We start from the raw sequence: 15103 nt of genomic DNA, 5'->3' as shown, positions 1-15103 counted from the left end.
CCATCATTCTGTACGTGTCAGAGTTGAGCGTGTTGAAACATAGATAGTTCAAGAGATTTCTGTGTTCAACACTGTTTATTCTGGACATTTGAAAACACTGTGGATAACTCTTCGGCTTTTGTTGCTTCCATGCTAATAAGTGTAGTTATAGTGTTGGGCATTTTTGTTCCTCAAGCAGAGGCGCGTGTTTATTTTGTATTTGGCGATTCACTTGTGGATAGTGGCAACAGCAATTATCTGTTAACAACTTCTCGTGCTGACGCTTATCCACATATGGAATCGACAATCCCACTCATCGTGCAATTGGCCGTTTCTCCAATGGACTCAACATCCCTGATATTATCAGTAAAATATCTCTCATTTTTCATGTGATGCATTTTATATTTTGAGATTCTTTTGATTGGAGTACGTTTATAGTTTGTGTCTATACACTATAGTACGCAGACTGTAAAGTTTAAGGAAGTATGCTCCATATTTGAGCAAAGGCCAAGTACTTTAGTAACTTTTTTTTTTTCCAATTCCCTTTTTAGTATAATTTATTTGAAAGTGCTCTATTACTTAAATTTAGAATTATGTTATATATACTAACACATGCCATAAATATATATATGTAAATGAGGCCAGTCAATTGGTGAAGAACCTACTATGCCATACTTAAGCCCATAGCTCACTGGACGGAGACTACTTGTTGGTGCTAACTTTGCCTCTGCTGGGATTGGAGTCCTCAACGACACTGGAATCCAATTTGTAAGAAGCCTCACATTTCAAATTCTAATACCCACACCACCGAACCTTATCTAATAATACTAACCCGAAATGGAACTTTACTTAGTGTATTTACATTATCAATTAAACTTGCTCACTTAGCGCCAAAAAAACCTATCTAATAAATACGTCGTAATGGATGACGCACTATTATGCAGGTAAACATAAACTTTCTTAATAGCAAATTCAGTATTTCCAGCAGGATCAGCAAAGAGTGGGTGCACTCATTGGGCACAGCTCAGGCCAAAAGACTGGTGAACGAAGCACTTGTTCTCATCACTTGTGGTGGAAATGACTTTGTTAACAACTACTACTTAGTCCCATCTTATGTAAGATCTGGCCAATTTGCTCTCCCAGATTACGTTCGCTATGTGATATCCGAATATAAGAAAGTACTACTGGTAATAATTCAATTTCCAATAGAGAGAGAGTGTTGGGCCATCTCCTGTCAGCTTCGAAAGGGATATAAGTGTTGGGACATCTCCACCTCTCAATTTGAAGACGCTTATTTATACAAATAATGAGAAAAGAAGCAAGGGCATCAACAATGGTAAACAAAATCATCAAAATCATGTACCAGTAAAAAAAATGCTAGAGTAATAAAAAAAGTTTTGAAAGGGAAGCTATCATAACAAAAAAAACAACAGTCTCATTTTAATTTCACCAACAACTATTCATCAAACCAAATAATCTAAGGTGTGATACTGAGAATGTACAGCGTGATAACGTACTCTTAAAAATACAACTCTTAACGTGCAAAAATTGTAAGTGGCTAATCAAGAAACCAGAAGGAAGATTCAAGAATTAAAATCCCAATGTGAAGCCCATATTCAGAAGTTTAAGAAACAATTTAAGAGAACCTACCCATGCTGTATCAGTGACACCAGAATGTATTTTTTAGTGCTTCAACAGATATAGCATTCGGTGCTGAAGTTGGTGATGTGACAACCTGCAATGAATAAAGATAAGCAATTCAGTTAATAGAATAAGATAGAACATGAATCTGAAAGTGAATTGGTGCAGCACCATTTACATACATTGTGTAGAAGCTCATGGGCTTTCCTAAAACACTTCTGTCCTATGCATATCATTCCCTTGTCAATACAAATGCAAAATAACACTTCAAATCAGCATTTTTTTAAATTTAGTTCTCTAGCTGAATAGGCAAAAGTTTGCTGAAGAAACCTGATGCATTCTCAAAAGAACTCTGACCATAAAAAGGAATTGTAACAGTAAAATAAAAACTTTAACTAAAAAAACTGATGCTGCCAACAGCTAAGCACTGGCAATGCTATTTGAGGCCTCTCAAGATAAATACAGCAAGGAAAAAATGTTTTGGCCTTTCACCTTTTGGGCTTCCCTCTGTGGCTTCGATTTAGAATCCTCCGACTTATTATCTTGGACATGGCATGTCTCATTATCCAGCTGGTGCAACTGTTGTAATGGATTTAGTGATCCAATCACATGCTTCTATGTTTCAGTATGGCTTGTCTCATTGTATAGATGTGGATGTTCTAATGAATGTTGTGATCCAATCAGCTGTTTCTCTTCTTGAGCATAGCTTGTCTCTATGTCCAACTGTTGTGACTGCTGTAATAGATATAGTGATCCAATAACATGCTTCTGTTCAGTGTGGCTTGTCTCAGTGCACAGATGTGAATGTTCTAATGGATCTTGTGCTCGATCAGTGCTTTTCTTCTTGAGCAAGCCGCGGCTTGTCGATCTCTATGTCTAAGCTCTTTGTGGCTGTTGTAATGGATCTAAAGATCTAATTAGATGGTTCTATTTGTACTAAAACATCCATATGTTCTGATTGTACTGGAAAACCTACATAACTGCAGTGTTCATTTGTTGAATTGAACTCTACTTCCAGTTGAGCCTGTGGTTAAACATACTGATTTTCATCTGAAACCAAGAAAATCATGTGTTAAATTCAACATAAACTATACTGTTCCACTTTACTATCTCTTACTTATCAACAAAAACTTTTGATTAATGCATCCACTGTACAACGCTTTTATAAAAAACATTTAAATTGTCCGTGGTATAAGAAGGATATTGCATAATTGGAATTGACATGACATGGTAAATTAGCAGTCCAAAAGTCAATGAATTGAACCACTGTATTGAATTAGCATGGAGTTCTTTTAACTTTATATATACCCTGCATACTCTTATTGATGAAACATTCTGTATTTGCAGTGTCAATACAGAATGTAAAAGGGCTACAACACACAAAAAGAGAGACGGACCACCTACATTCAGCAGAAAATACAAAATTTAGATCAAACCATCAATCGAAATATGCCTTTCCATCATTGATATTTAATCAGAGTACCTCTTTGATGTACGCGATTCATGATCGAAAGTGCTATAAGAAAGGCGATGTTAAGTCAAACTTAAAAAAAAACCAAAACCACTGTGTGAATGTGAGCAGGTTGGAGGAGCTGCATGAAGACCTCTATCAACCTCTCTGTAATTTAATCCGCCCCGAGAGTTTGGTCTAACAATCGGTCATATTCGAGAAGTAGGTCCTCCGATTGCTTTTGAAGGGCCACAACACGATATTCAGCAGCGATAACCTGTTTCTCCTTCTCTTGAGATTCCAATTGTAGTTTCTTCAAATTCTCTGTGAGATTGGAGATTTCTTCCTTAAGTGACCTTATCTCCTCTGAACTTTTATCTTTGAGCCGAAGGTTCTATTTTTGAAGCTTTTACTTCAACTTCCGCTCGAAGCTCCAACTTTACTCCTCAAACCAATTAGTTTTCGAAGATATTCGTGTAACCGATCAATAACGTATACAAAAAAGAGAATGTAGCCTGCAAGATAAAATTTGGTATTAGAATAGAGATGATTAAACATAAGGATAGAGATGATTGTGTACGAAAATTAATTTCTAAGCTTCCTCTTTTAATTCACAATTACGTAATCAAGTTCAACTTTTTTAAATTTCTTTCTGCATAATGATCCTCATTTAGTTCCACATACCGACAATTTCCAATAAGTTCTTGTTAGACATGACTTTGATGCATGAATTTTTATATACAGGTTATAAGAAAGAAAAATGGATACTGGCGTGAAAACCACATGCTGGGGAAACAATTTGGTTAATTTGCATGAGATTTCTTTGAAATAACCCATTTTTACTATCTAGGGGCACCAATTTAGTTATCCAATTCCTAACTATATAATGGTTCCAATTCCTCTTGCAGAGCTTCTTCTTACTCAAGCTGAATTACCCAACTCAATAGAGAGAAGTTACATTAGTCTATACAAAATGATCATTCAAGATGAGCCTCGAGATAGATACATTGTTCTTTATACTGATGGCCTTGTGGAAGTCTTTTGTATATGAGCACCAATTGTCAAAAACTGCAGTGCATCTCTCGCTTGTTGACTTTCACTCTTTTGTCTTCCTTAAATAATTCCCCACCTCAACACCTATCGAAATCCGTTTAACCAGAACAATCTGCTTTCCCTCTTAACAAATATTAGGTTCTTTCATCTCTCTCCTCAAATTCAACAATATAAATAAAAAGTTAGTCATTCCGGTCTATTAAAAATCCCTTTTATAGTAACACTAATCAGTTTATTGTCTAAAACACACAGAGTGTTTATGTGGCATGTATGTTTTCTACAAAGTCTACATCATAATGTATCTTTTATTACAGAGCTTACCTGGAATGTATCTTTTCCTAGAGAGTTGTAGACAACATCAACTCCTTTGCCTGATGTTATCATGCTGACCGTAGCAACAAAATCCTCTTGAGTGTAGATTATGATGTGGTGACATCCATCTTCTTTGGCTTGAGCTGCCTTCTCTTCTATTGATACAGTTCCAATTACAGTGGCGCCAAGGGCATTTGCCTACTGGCACAAAAGAGACTTGACTCCTCCGGTACGTGATGAATAAGGACCGTGTGTCCAGCTTCTACCTTCATAAACATAAACCACACATCTTAGAACAAAAAGACCACTAACTAAACAATCTAGGGAAAACATTTATGAGGAGACCACTACTGCATTGTCACGATCCTGGATCCATGAAGTTATCACTCCCCCTTTGCTGCAATTGGCAACCTGTTGGTTGTAAGGGGTTCCTGGCAGTAAATCCAGGACAAATGGTTTTGCGTAAAACAAAGAATGGGGAACATTTCCTTTGAACCTTGAACAATCCCCCTGCTCTGTGGCTTGGGCTCCCGTCATGCTCCAGATAACTTCCTTCTTTGACCATTCCCATCCCAGTGTCCACGGGTTTTAAGGATGCTCTTGCTATCTGCACAACAATAAACAGTTACCCATTTAAACCTGCAGCAGAGGATCAGATAGCGTAAGAATATAGGCAAACTATGATAACACATTAAGGAGCTGGTTACGTGGACTAATGAAGCAACTATTAAGCTGGTATCTGATTTCAGGGGCAGCAAAATCAAATTAAATTTCTACATATAACTGTTCAAGATTAAAATGACATATTCATATATAGTTACTCAGTTGGGTAAGACTGTTAGCAGGAGCTCCTGATCGTAAGCCCTCATCTTACACGGAAAAATGAGGATAATCTATTGGCTAAAAGCATTAATCATTAAACAACATCTGAATATATTGGGTAGAAGGACATCCAGGTGGAACCAGTAACACTAATAGCACATGAATGGTCTTATTAAACAGGTCCAACCAAGTGTTAACCATGAATTAACATGAAACTTTGTAAATTGTACCTCAGTGTTGATTTACAACCTATGCGGTCTTTGACCATCTTCCGGCCCAAACAAAGAAACTGCATCCTGGACCCATTCAATTGATCTTTTATCAATTTCACCCATAACTGGATATTTGAAGTTCATTATGAACCTTGCAGGCTTGAGCTTGAACGGCAGTGTGTAGGCTGTCACACATACAAATAATAGCTAGGCGTTTGTACTGTCCCGAAATTAATCCGATAAAGCTTTTGACTGACATGTTCTTTTTTCATAACCCTTTCTTCTAATCTAACGTAAGTCCCTTGGTCTGATTTAGAATGATAAGCAACTGGTGAGGCTTTATAAAAGGCAAATCCAACATCATATTAATCATGAGCAAGATCTGAGTCCAACTAAGAAGATTGGCCAAAGTTGTTGGCCGTCAAAGTCAGAGTGCTTTCAGGTCTAACACCTGGAGAGGTTACTTAAGTTGACGCTGCCGAAGAAGAATAACTCGTAGCAAGTGGTGTCCATGGGCTTATGACCCCCGTTTGAGCCTTCTTCCCTTGCACATACACCTCACTCCAAGCTCCTTTTGTACGGATAAATCTAGGAAAAAACCTCTAATGCTAAGCATGTGCTGAAATCAGTCGACATCTTAAATTAGAAGCTCCCCCATGAGCTTAAACGGGGTTTCTTGCGCCAAAGCAAGTGCCACCACTAACTGACAAATTTGGATAAAAACGCTGCGGGGACGTGGAGATCAATTTAAGTGACATCCATAGCAGTTGAAAACGCTGCGGCGACTTTCCTCAAACCGTATCTGGATTGTTGCAGTGACAAATAGCAGTTGACGTCAGATCCGTTCCAAGCTGAAAGTTTTTCAGAAAAATTTGACATCTACAATGTGTAAGGTTCTGCTGAAGATAAGCTGGGCAGTTCTACAACGAACCAAGGGGCGCCACCGGTACAAAAAGCGTCGAGTACTTGGAGAGCAACTTCGATGACGTCCATATTTGATCATTTTTTAAACTCACTTACATTCTATCATTATCTAAACCCTCCAAGTACGCATCCATCAAGTTCAGCCATCCAGCAGCATTGCAGCCACCATACCTTTTGCAACAATGTGTTCCAGAGCTATTCTTTCTGTCAGCTTTTTCTTAAATAACTCCTCTCTGTATTTTTTTTTTACCGGCATTGTTTAGTTTATTTGGTGAAACCGGCTGGCAAAGGGGTTCCAACAAAGCGAAGGAGGCGCCCAGTATTTAATCGCTCTTTAAGGCTGACTTGGCATCTGCGGGATGTGCTGCAGTCATAACTGATTTATCTGCAGCTGTTGAAGGTGTGTGGGTTCCATAAGCTTGATAGTCTTTTGGTTAAGCCCTCAATGACAGACGCATGTTCGTATCTCCAGTTTGTAGTGCTTTGTTGAAGGAGCGACCCTCAGTGAGGTTGAAGTCACAATTGGAAGGGGTGCATTAGATCAATGAAGTTGCTTGTACGATCTTTCACGTTCTGACGATATAGGCTGGCAGCTGGCATGGACACCAGAAATGCATGAGCTGCGTGGCCAGTGGTTGTTATGAGCTAACAACAAAACATCATATCACTATGAATTCTTATGTCTGTAAAGCAGCAGAAGAGCAATTTGTGAGTCTGTAAAGAAGGTTGCAGTTCCCAAAACCAACATACTCTTAAGCACTTCGTAAGCATCAGGGAACCGGTGTGCCCGAAGGAATGCAGTAAGAAGAGAATTGCATGTGGGAACATTAGGACACAGACTTGCGTCAACCATAGCCTGAATAAATGGGAAGAGGGTGAATACCAAAAGAAGGTAGAAACAGGCAAATGAACACATATATTTGCTTGAATTTATAGCCGGCACTTATCACAATGAACACAAAAAAGAATGTGTACATATAAACTGTCATTATTAGTTGCAAAAGTAATGGAAATATCATAGTAAATTGGGAATTAAGCATGATTTGCTCAAGTTTTTTTTTCAAACACATACATAAACTTAATACGTAGCAGCATTAGAGGACTGAAACACTTCTTAAACTCAACTTAATAGTAAGCATAGCCATAAACGACTTTGATACAAACCTAGGCTTGGAGAAAGTAATTATCGAGGCTTTAGGGAAACTTAAAAGAACAAACAGTAAAGAAAAACACTTGAAAGTAAAAGCTTCAAGGTTCGGACCCTGCCTCAATGTCCATGGACGGTTCATAATCCGAGTCGACATAATGGTTGGGCTCATCGGCTTCATCATCGCTGATAATTATCACCTCTGGATTGGCAAGCGGGTGCTGTAGATTCTGGATTTGATGTTGCAAGGTCAGGTTCCGGTTGCGTACTTGTGCTATTTGGTTACGAAGCTGATTAACTTGGTTGCGAAGAGATTCGGCTTGCACCCGTGTTTCACGCAGTTCACGGAAGTTGTAGTCAATGATTTCGACTTCGAACGTATTCTTAAGGTAGTTGACGGCCAGCCGTGCCGCCACTTGTTCAGAGTCGTCCCTGTATGGTGTGGGCAAGCCAAGAAACCTCATTCTGGTAGGTTGCAGTTCAACCCATGCCTCATACCGCCTGTTGACGAAATTTGATCCATACGATGGTAATTGCATACCTAGGATTCGGGATGCCTCATCGAGCAAGTTTTTGAATGAAATTGGAATGTTGTTATAAGCCATAGCCTGTTATGGAATGACCAAAAAAAGAAAATGAATTAGTTAGGAAATATTCGAAACAATAGTGGAGAGCCACAATAAGAAAGAATAACATGCCTACCTTCTTTGTCTAGCTGGAGAGAATGAATAAGCAATGAGAGTAATAATTGAGGAAATGTAATAAAATCGTGGGGATTTATAGAAAACAAACCAACCCAAAGTAGAAATAAGCTGGAGAGCCAGACGGTTTATTTTTTTTCGGGCATTAATGGGGTTCGTCGAGTTATGATTGGGGAGGAGGTATGGATAGTGGCTAATCATTTTTGGGTGGAAAGTGTTTCCGTTTTTTTTATTAATTTTTTTATTGGTGTCTTTCGATTCCTTTTGTTTGAACTTAAGTGAATAGAGTGGGAGACTAAGCATTTTAGAGGCTGGCGAAGGATTAAATTGGGCTAACGTGACGGGATTATTGAAAGCCCATAATTGGTACCGACGTTTTGGATGCGCAAGAATTTGATCTAATTGCTTTGAAGCAGTTATGTGAATCTAATAATTTGTAATAATGTGTTTTCGACCCTTGCTTATTGGTTTATAATCCCTTTATTTAAAATGTGTCTATATTTTAACAGTTATCACACGATGATGCCAATACAAATGTATAAAACCAATCATGTAATTAATAACGCAAGTATATTCAGCCCGCTTGAATCTTAAGAGGGAGTGAAAAACAACATATTATTTGTATAACCCAAAGAAAAACAATGTTAAATCAGTGCCTGATAAAAACAATTTATATACATTACAATTAATAAGAAACGGGGGAGGAAGACTACGTACAGATGACTTCAAAAGGTGCAATGCATGGTTGGACTCAAAGGATGTGATGCATCATATGTCCGTTGCACGTCTGTTAACTAAAGTCATTCAAGATTCTGGGAGAAACTCAGGTATAGGCATGACACGTCTCAAGTAACCATAAAATTAAGTAATTTAACGACATTCACTCTTGTATATTGATGCAAAACATATATCATTAGTGTCAACTGAAGACCATCTCGCCCATGTTTCATACATTCATGTTAGCTACATAAGTAACATTTTGCAACCATTGGAAGGCCAATTACTATCAAATGCCTCCAGAGAGTACAGGCGAAACAAACGGGTATTGAAGACACAAGTGAAACTCTTATGTTAAGTTATTATTTGGTGTCAATACTATTTGGCACTTAACATAATGTTCCACAACCAATGAGAAAATCATGGCCTCCTAAATGGCCTAACATGATTTTGGAGTTTCAACATTTTTTTGTTACGAAGGAGTGTTCGTCATTTTTGTCATAATTATGTTATGGGACTAAAATAATTGTTCTCATATGTCGTACCTATACGATCTTGATCAAAGTTTTGGAATTGGGAATGCAGTATAGAGATGCTCTTGTCCATCCGTTTTGTTTTATATGCATTGCCGCCGTGTTGAACTCATCCCAGCCTATGGTGCCATTGCCATATGCGTTAGCCTGTTTTGAAGATCGATTTTCCGGATTAAAAATTAAAGAAAAATCTATAAGCTTGAGTACAAAAGGCTCAACTGTAGATATTTCTGACAATGTTGTTAGCCTAACAGTATCCGTTAACTATTTCGCCTTATAATGGAAAAACTGTGTTGTTTGCTTGTATAATACCTGTTCCAGTGCTTATAGTGTTATGGCCCCACATGGCGTCAAAATATCAAAGTCTTGGTACGTGTTCGTTCAATATTAGCATGCTACTTATATAAGATACATGTAATCGCCTAGTAATTGTACCATCTTTTAAGCTCTTAGTATGGAAGCAACTTTTGAAACAACATAATTTATTTATCAGTTAAAACAAAATCATTGCTTTTGTGTACACATACACAATTTTGTTTTTTTTCGTTATAATTTTCAGCGATAATATGGATTTATGAACAAAAAACTATTGCAGTATTCATATGGAAATGGATATATATTATAATAAAAAAATTAATAGTATTTCAGTTTAATATGCATTAGACTATATGCATGCGGGGCAAATAATCCCTTCAACAGTGACCGTCTCTCTTCTATAGGCATCTACAAACTCCTCGAGTTAACATACCTAACTTCAAGATTGCCTTATATTTCTTATGTACACAAATTGTAGTACACTTTGTGCATGTAGTGCGCACAAATAAGAGTGAGACTCTGTGCGTTTGTCCAACGTATAGTTACTGAAGAATCCAAAGTCTTGGAAGGTCACAGTGGTGGTGTTGAGTTATATGTTGCAACTCCATAATGTTTGGAAACCTGCAGTTCATATAATAGTTGGATTTAGAAAGTAACCTCCGCCCCATCCACACAGTAACACATAGATTAAACTTGTGATGGACTAACCCTTTTATTTGTACAAAGAACTCTCATAAAAGATCTCGACTTACGCTGTTAATGAAATTTCTTGTAAGGATCCTTAGTTCGCTATCTGCATAACTAAATAAAAAACTTTGTCTAAAACAAAGGTTGGATGTATGTGTAGTGTTGTTGCATTTGAGTACCTTTAGAAATGTATCAACTAATATGGAGATTTCACATGGATTAATCTCCAAGTCAAACACTAACAAAAATAAGAAATGCTTTGTATAGTACTAACACATCTTAGAAGCTATACTAATAGGATACTTGGTGGAATAGATTGCTTAACGTAGCGCACCGCATTTGTATTTGATAGCAACACATTGTGATGCTATGTTAGTATCCAATGAGGTTAATATCTACATAGCTCAGTGTTTGGATAGCATATGCTGTTTAACCTTTAAAAATTGTAAGGAAAATAAGTCCTGATAAAAATATAACTGGCATTGCCCATAGGTCTGGGATTGGTAAATTATATTCAATAAGTAAATTGATTGATTGGGTCAAGTATCAAGCACAGTTGCAAAGGTGATTACAGTTCAGACATGAGAAAATTAGATGATACAATTAAAAGTAGTACGAATGGTGATAACTATATCGGAGTCAAGTCCTAAGCATTGATTTGACTCGCGTGGGCGTTGAAAGGAAATAAGCCTGAAACTTTGGACACATTGGTCAGGGGTAACTGGTGCCTGGTTCCTGTTCAACATCACTTGGAAACTTCAGAAGGGGCACTTGAAAACTTCAGAAGGGGCAGCGCACGGCTGGGTTCCAAGGCTGCGCTGCGTCATGTGTATGATAGGTGTCAGTCAACTAAAGTCATTTAAGATTGCTTGAGAAATTCAGGTATAGGCATTCAACGTGTCAAGTGACAATCAAATTAAGTATTATAACATCACTTACGCTCCAATCGGCAGTGGTGTCAGTTTAAGGGTTAGTGTGCGAGAGTCAAAGAGTAACGCGGAAGTGATCTATTTGGCACCCCACGCAGGTCTGGCGTTTTTCAAGACTGGACTATTGTCATCAGAAGCTCCTAAACAATATCATTTTTGATAAAAAGGGTTCGTAAACAACATGCTTGCCTCGAGCCCCAGTCCATTTCACGCTTACCAAGTTGGTATCTAATTAGAAAGATCTGCAATTTAAAACTAAAGATCAAATGACAAACACATTAATATGCTCGGAAACTTATGATTGTGAATCAATGCATGAAGAGTTATTGTTTATCAAAAATGCAATACTTTGTAACCTGATCAAGTGTTGAGACCACTGGAAAATATCCAGCTAGAGTGTTCACTTCGAATAACACTAATGAATCAAGGAGCTGGTCCGTTGGCTATGCCTAAGTATTCTTTTGTTTCAGGCCAACAGCAGATAACACCCTTAGAATGGGTCTAACCAACCTGGAGAAAGAAACAATGAAAGCATTTGATGTTTCATAAAACCGCCCAAATGTCACACTTTAAGCAAACATATATATTAGAGTTTTGTAACTTATGGGAGTACCATTAAACGGAACAATGTCCAAAGCTCGGATTGGCAAGGCATCAACACTTTGCTTGCAAAGCAGGGCGATGCAATAAGCCCTGTTTCCACGCATGTGTGATGTGTAGACCATTACTGGCTCGACGGAGGGAAAGCTGACACACCCACATCGGACTTTGGCTGAGGATGGCAGTGTAATTTTAGAAAAGATTTGGTAGCACAATAGATAAGGACAAAACCCATACCTGGTATGTCTTCTGCCAAGAATGGCCGCGAGGCCCTCTCGAAGCAATATCAATCTGTCTGGCCTTGTCCAAGCGCTCTGCCTTCAGCAGGACTTCAAAAGGTTAAAGAAGGAATCAACCCTTTCAACCTATTTGCTCAAACCAGTAAAAAGCTTTCATAATAGTGACTTTAGTGTAAAGGGATATCTTAATAGATTTTAAGGGATAGTTCCTCGAAGATACACTACCATGGCTGCCAATGTTAACACTGTAAGCATTGCACGCCAACTTACGTTAGAACAGTTGGATAGCAAAAGCTATAAACAACCAATGCCAATACCCTAGCCTAACATCTAAGAATAAAAAACTTTAGAAGTGCAAGGTAAAAATGTCAATTGACCCTATTCTTTTTTTTCAAAGAAAAAACAAATAGTGACAATATGTTGTCCATTCGGCAAATTACGTTCTCTGCACAATGGTGACAAAGATTCCAGGACAGCCCTTTGTTTTTTTGGGGAAACAGGCCCCAACAATTGATCTAGTCCCTCCCCGCTTCGGTTTACTATTTTTTGTTATTTGAGTCAACCACTAATATACGATCAACGCTATCGAGTTCAACATGGTATTAAGCTGAAAATACAGACACGGAAGAGTTAGAAGGTAAATTATATGTTCGCATGCTTATAGTTTTTTCTTCTATTATGAACATCCAATCCATATATGTACTGCATAATTGCACAGAAAAGACTCCACACACAACACACCAACCACAAAACTTCAAGCCACATTGATGTATCAGAAAATTTTAGTTCTAAATCTAAAGTTCCAAGCTAAATATGGGTAATTCTAGCAACCAAATGGTGTTTTATTTCCAGGAACAATTTGTTCTTTCAAATCACTCCACCTTTCGTTCCTTTGTTGATCGGCAACAAACCTAGCACCAAATATTAATAAAGACCCCAATACCATGAACATTGACAAATATTTGTCGGGATAAAAGAAGTATAGATTCTAAAGTATTGTAAAACCTATAAAATTTGTGCTGCTTGGACCAAGGATACGTACCCTCATATGGTGATTACTCTCAACTGGTTTGACATGTATAGAGTTGATCGACAGCCAACCCCAATGCCTAATATTCATAACCTTAATATGGCCAAGCGAAAAAGGACGGTCTATAAGGCGGTTACATATGCTACAAGAAGGATATCGTTGTAATATTGCATACTCTTTGCAAACAGGTTATTCATCACAAGGGACAAAGAGAGCGCAAACTTAACATGAAAAGCAAGGAATCCATACCGATACCTTGAAAGGTGATAGCAGGTTAGGCAAGTAACGTTGCCAATAGACCACCATAAGATCACTCCAAGTTATCCACCATTATGGGGTCTCGCATTTGGAGGGAATAGTAACTGTAAACACCATCATTCACGAAAACACAATTACATCCAGGATTTAAAAAAGACTATTTTCAAAAATCAGTTCAAAACAAATTGTCAATAGAAGGAACTCTCAAAAAAAAGTCGTTGAATTTAACTACGGGCTATGAAAATGCTTGTTTTTGAACTAGATAAAAGAAGGAAGGAAGAAACCAACCATCATTGAACAACCATCATAAAAATTGATTTCTAAGTAACTAGTAACCTTAAGTCAATGAGAGCTTTATCAAAACGAAAACACAATTACATCCTAAAAATAAGGATTTAAGAAACCCATTCTCATGGCTAAACACGACTTTCTAGAGTGGAATAGAATTATAACAAAAGTTTTCATCAAGGCTTCATCAAAAAAATAAAGTAAATGAAATTAGATCTAACAATTGTAATTGACTAACTAAACATTAAAATTAAAACAAGAATAAATTCTAATTTAATCAATTTCAATCAAAAGGCCTCTTCAGCTGCAGTTGACTTCCAGAAGGAAGAGGCGGTCGTTTTGACATAAGGTACGGGGAAAATGGTATCAAAATAGCCAAAGAAAGTAAGTTTTATAAAAAAGCTCTAGAAGGAAATCGGGGAAAATGGTATCAAAATAGCCAAAGAAAGTAAAAATGCATGGGTTTGATTATAGAGATACCAAGTTGAATAAAGTGAATATTACTTCCTAATGGGGTAACAAATGAACTCCTCTCTAAACCTAGTTAACCCACGATAGCAAATGAACTATATAGGAATATTAAGCCCACAGCTCGGTTGAAAGTGTGAACTCTCAAGGGGATTTGCAAATTGATAAGCTAATCTTAAATGGGAACCCTTTATGTGAGCCAAAACGTGTTATTCGGCATGGAGACCATTCTTGATAAAAGGTTTTTTTTCTTAAGATACCATTCTTGACAATATTAAAAACCAATAAGTTATCGAACAACATCAACATATGAAACCATTGAACCCACATTTACACGTACACAGATGAACCTTGAAATTCAGGCCACGCATGCACCGACTTCATAAATCATGCATTCAGAAAAGAAAAAATAAAACCTCATGCAATATATGATGATACTTGAACACAAAAGAAAGGTAAGCAAGTCAAAGTAGTATAGGTGAGAACAAAATTGATAAAACAAATAATACCTAGATTGAAAAGCTTTGGTGGCCCAAAAATCAGCTGAACCCGAACTCTGATAGTTGACCACAAAAAATTAATGTTTAAAACTTTCATGCTAGGTATGTGGAATATTATAGAGGTTGTGGTTAACTTAAGAGATTGATTATGCAAAATCATACCTTGCACACGCCGTAAAATCCCAACCACCAAGGGGTAATCAGAATACAATGAGCGCATGACGCTGTAGAGGCTTCGATTTGACATCATCCCTAATTATATTATGATTAAGTGGTTGCCTAAAGCAATATCAGCAAA

The 15103-nt window shown here is 37.4% G+C and overlaps 4 long non-coding RNA genes and 1 pseudogene across 5 annotated transcripts; 1 reads left to right on the top strand and 4 right to left on the bottom strand.

The window, feature by feature from the left end:
• Positions 1-96: 96 nt before the first annotated feature.
• On the top strand, positions 97-1698 carry LOC147523556 (GDSL esterase/lipase LTL1-like; annotated as a pseudogene).
• A 1811-nt stretch (positions 1699-3509) lies between these two features.
• Positions 3510-4970, bottom strand: LOC147523555 (uncharacterized). Its single transcript, XR_015196610.1, has 3 exons — positions 4787-4970; positions 4445-4701; positions 3510-3585 (listed from the first exon to the last, which is right to left on the bottom strand). It is a non-coding gene; the product is annotated as an uncharacterized LOC147523555 (long non-coding RNA).
• Positions 4971-5002: 32 nt separating this feature from the next.
• LOC147523554 (uncharacterized) lies at positions 5003-6677 on the bottom strand. Its single transcript, XR_015196620.1, has 3 exons — positions 5934-6677; positions 5488-5776; positions 5003-5042 (listed from the first exon to the last, which is right to left on the bottom strand). It is a non-coding gene; the product is annotated as an uncharacterized LOC147523554 (long non-coding RNA).
• A 56-nt stretch (positions 6678-6733) lies between these two features.
• On the bottom strand, positions 6734-8658 carry LOC147523553 (uncharacterized). The gene is made up of 3 exons (XR_015196603.1): positions 8243-8658; positions 7660-8148; positions 6734-7249 (listed from the first exon to the last, which is right to left on the bottom strand). It is a non-coding gene; the product is annotated as an uncharacterized LOC147523553 (long non-coding RNA).
• A 2386-nt stretch (positions 8659-11044) lies between these two features.
• Positions 11045-13534, bottom strand: LOC147523552 (uncharacterized). 2 transcript variants are annotated; one of them, XR_015216121.1, is made up of 4 exons: positions 12260-13534; positions 12036-12194; positions 11433-11932; positions 11045-11311 (listed from the first exon to the last, which is right to left on the bottom strand). It is a non-coding gene; the product is annotated as an uncharacterized LOC147523552 (long non-coding RNA). The 2 variants fall into 2 exon arrangements; XR_015216123.1 differs by having other exon boundaries at positions 12036-12169.
• Positions 13535-15103: the final 1569 nt, after the last annotated feature.

Source organism: Coptis chinensis, chromosome 1, assembly GCF_015680905.1.
Source record: "Coptis chinensis isolate HL-2020 chromosome 1, ASM1568090v1, whole genome shotgun sequence".
NCBI classification, from domain to species: domain Eukaryota; kingdom Viridiplantae; phylum Streptophyta; class Magnoliopsida; order Ranunculales; family Ranunculaceae; genus Coptis; species Coptis chinensis.
This window is presented reverse-complemented; position numbering and strand designations above follow the sequence as displayed.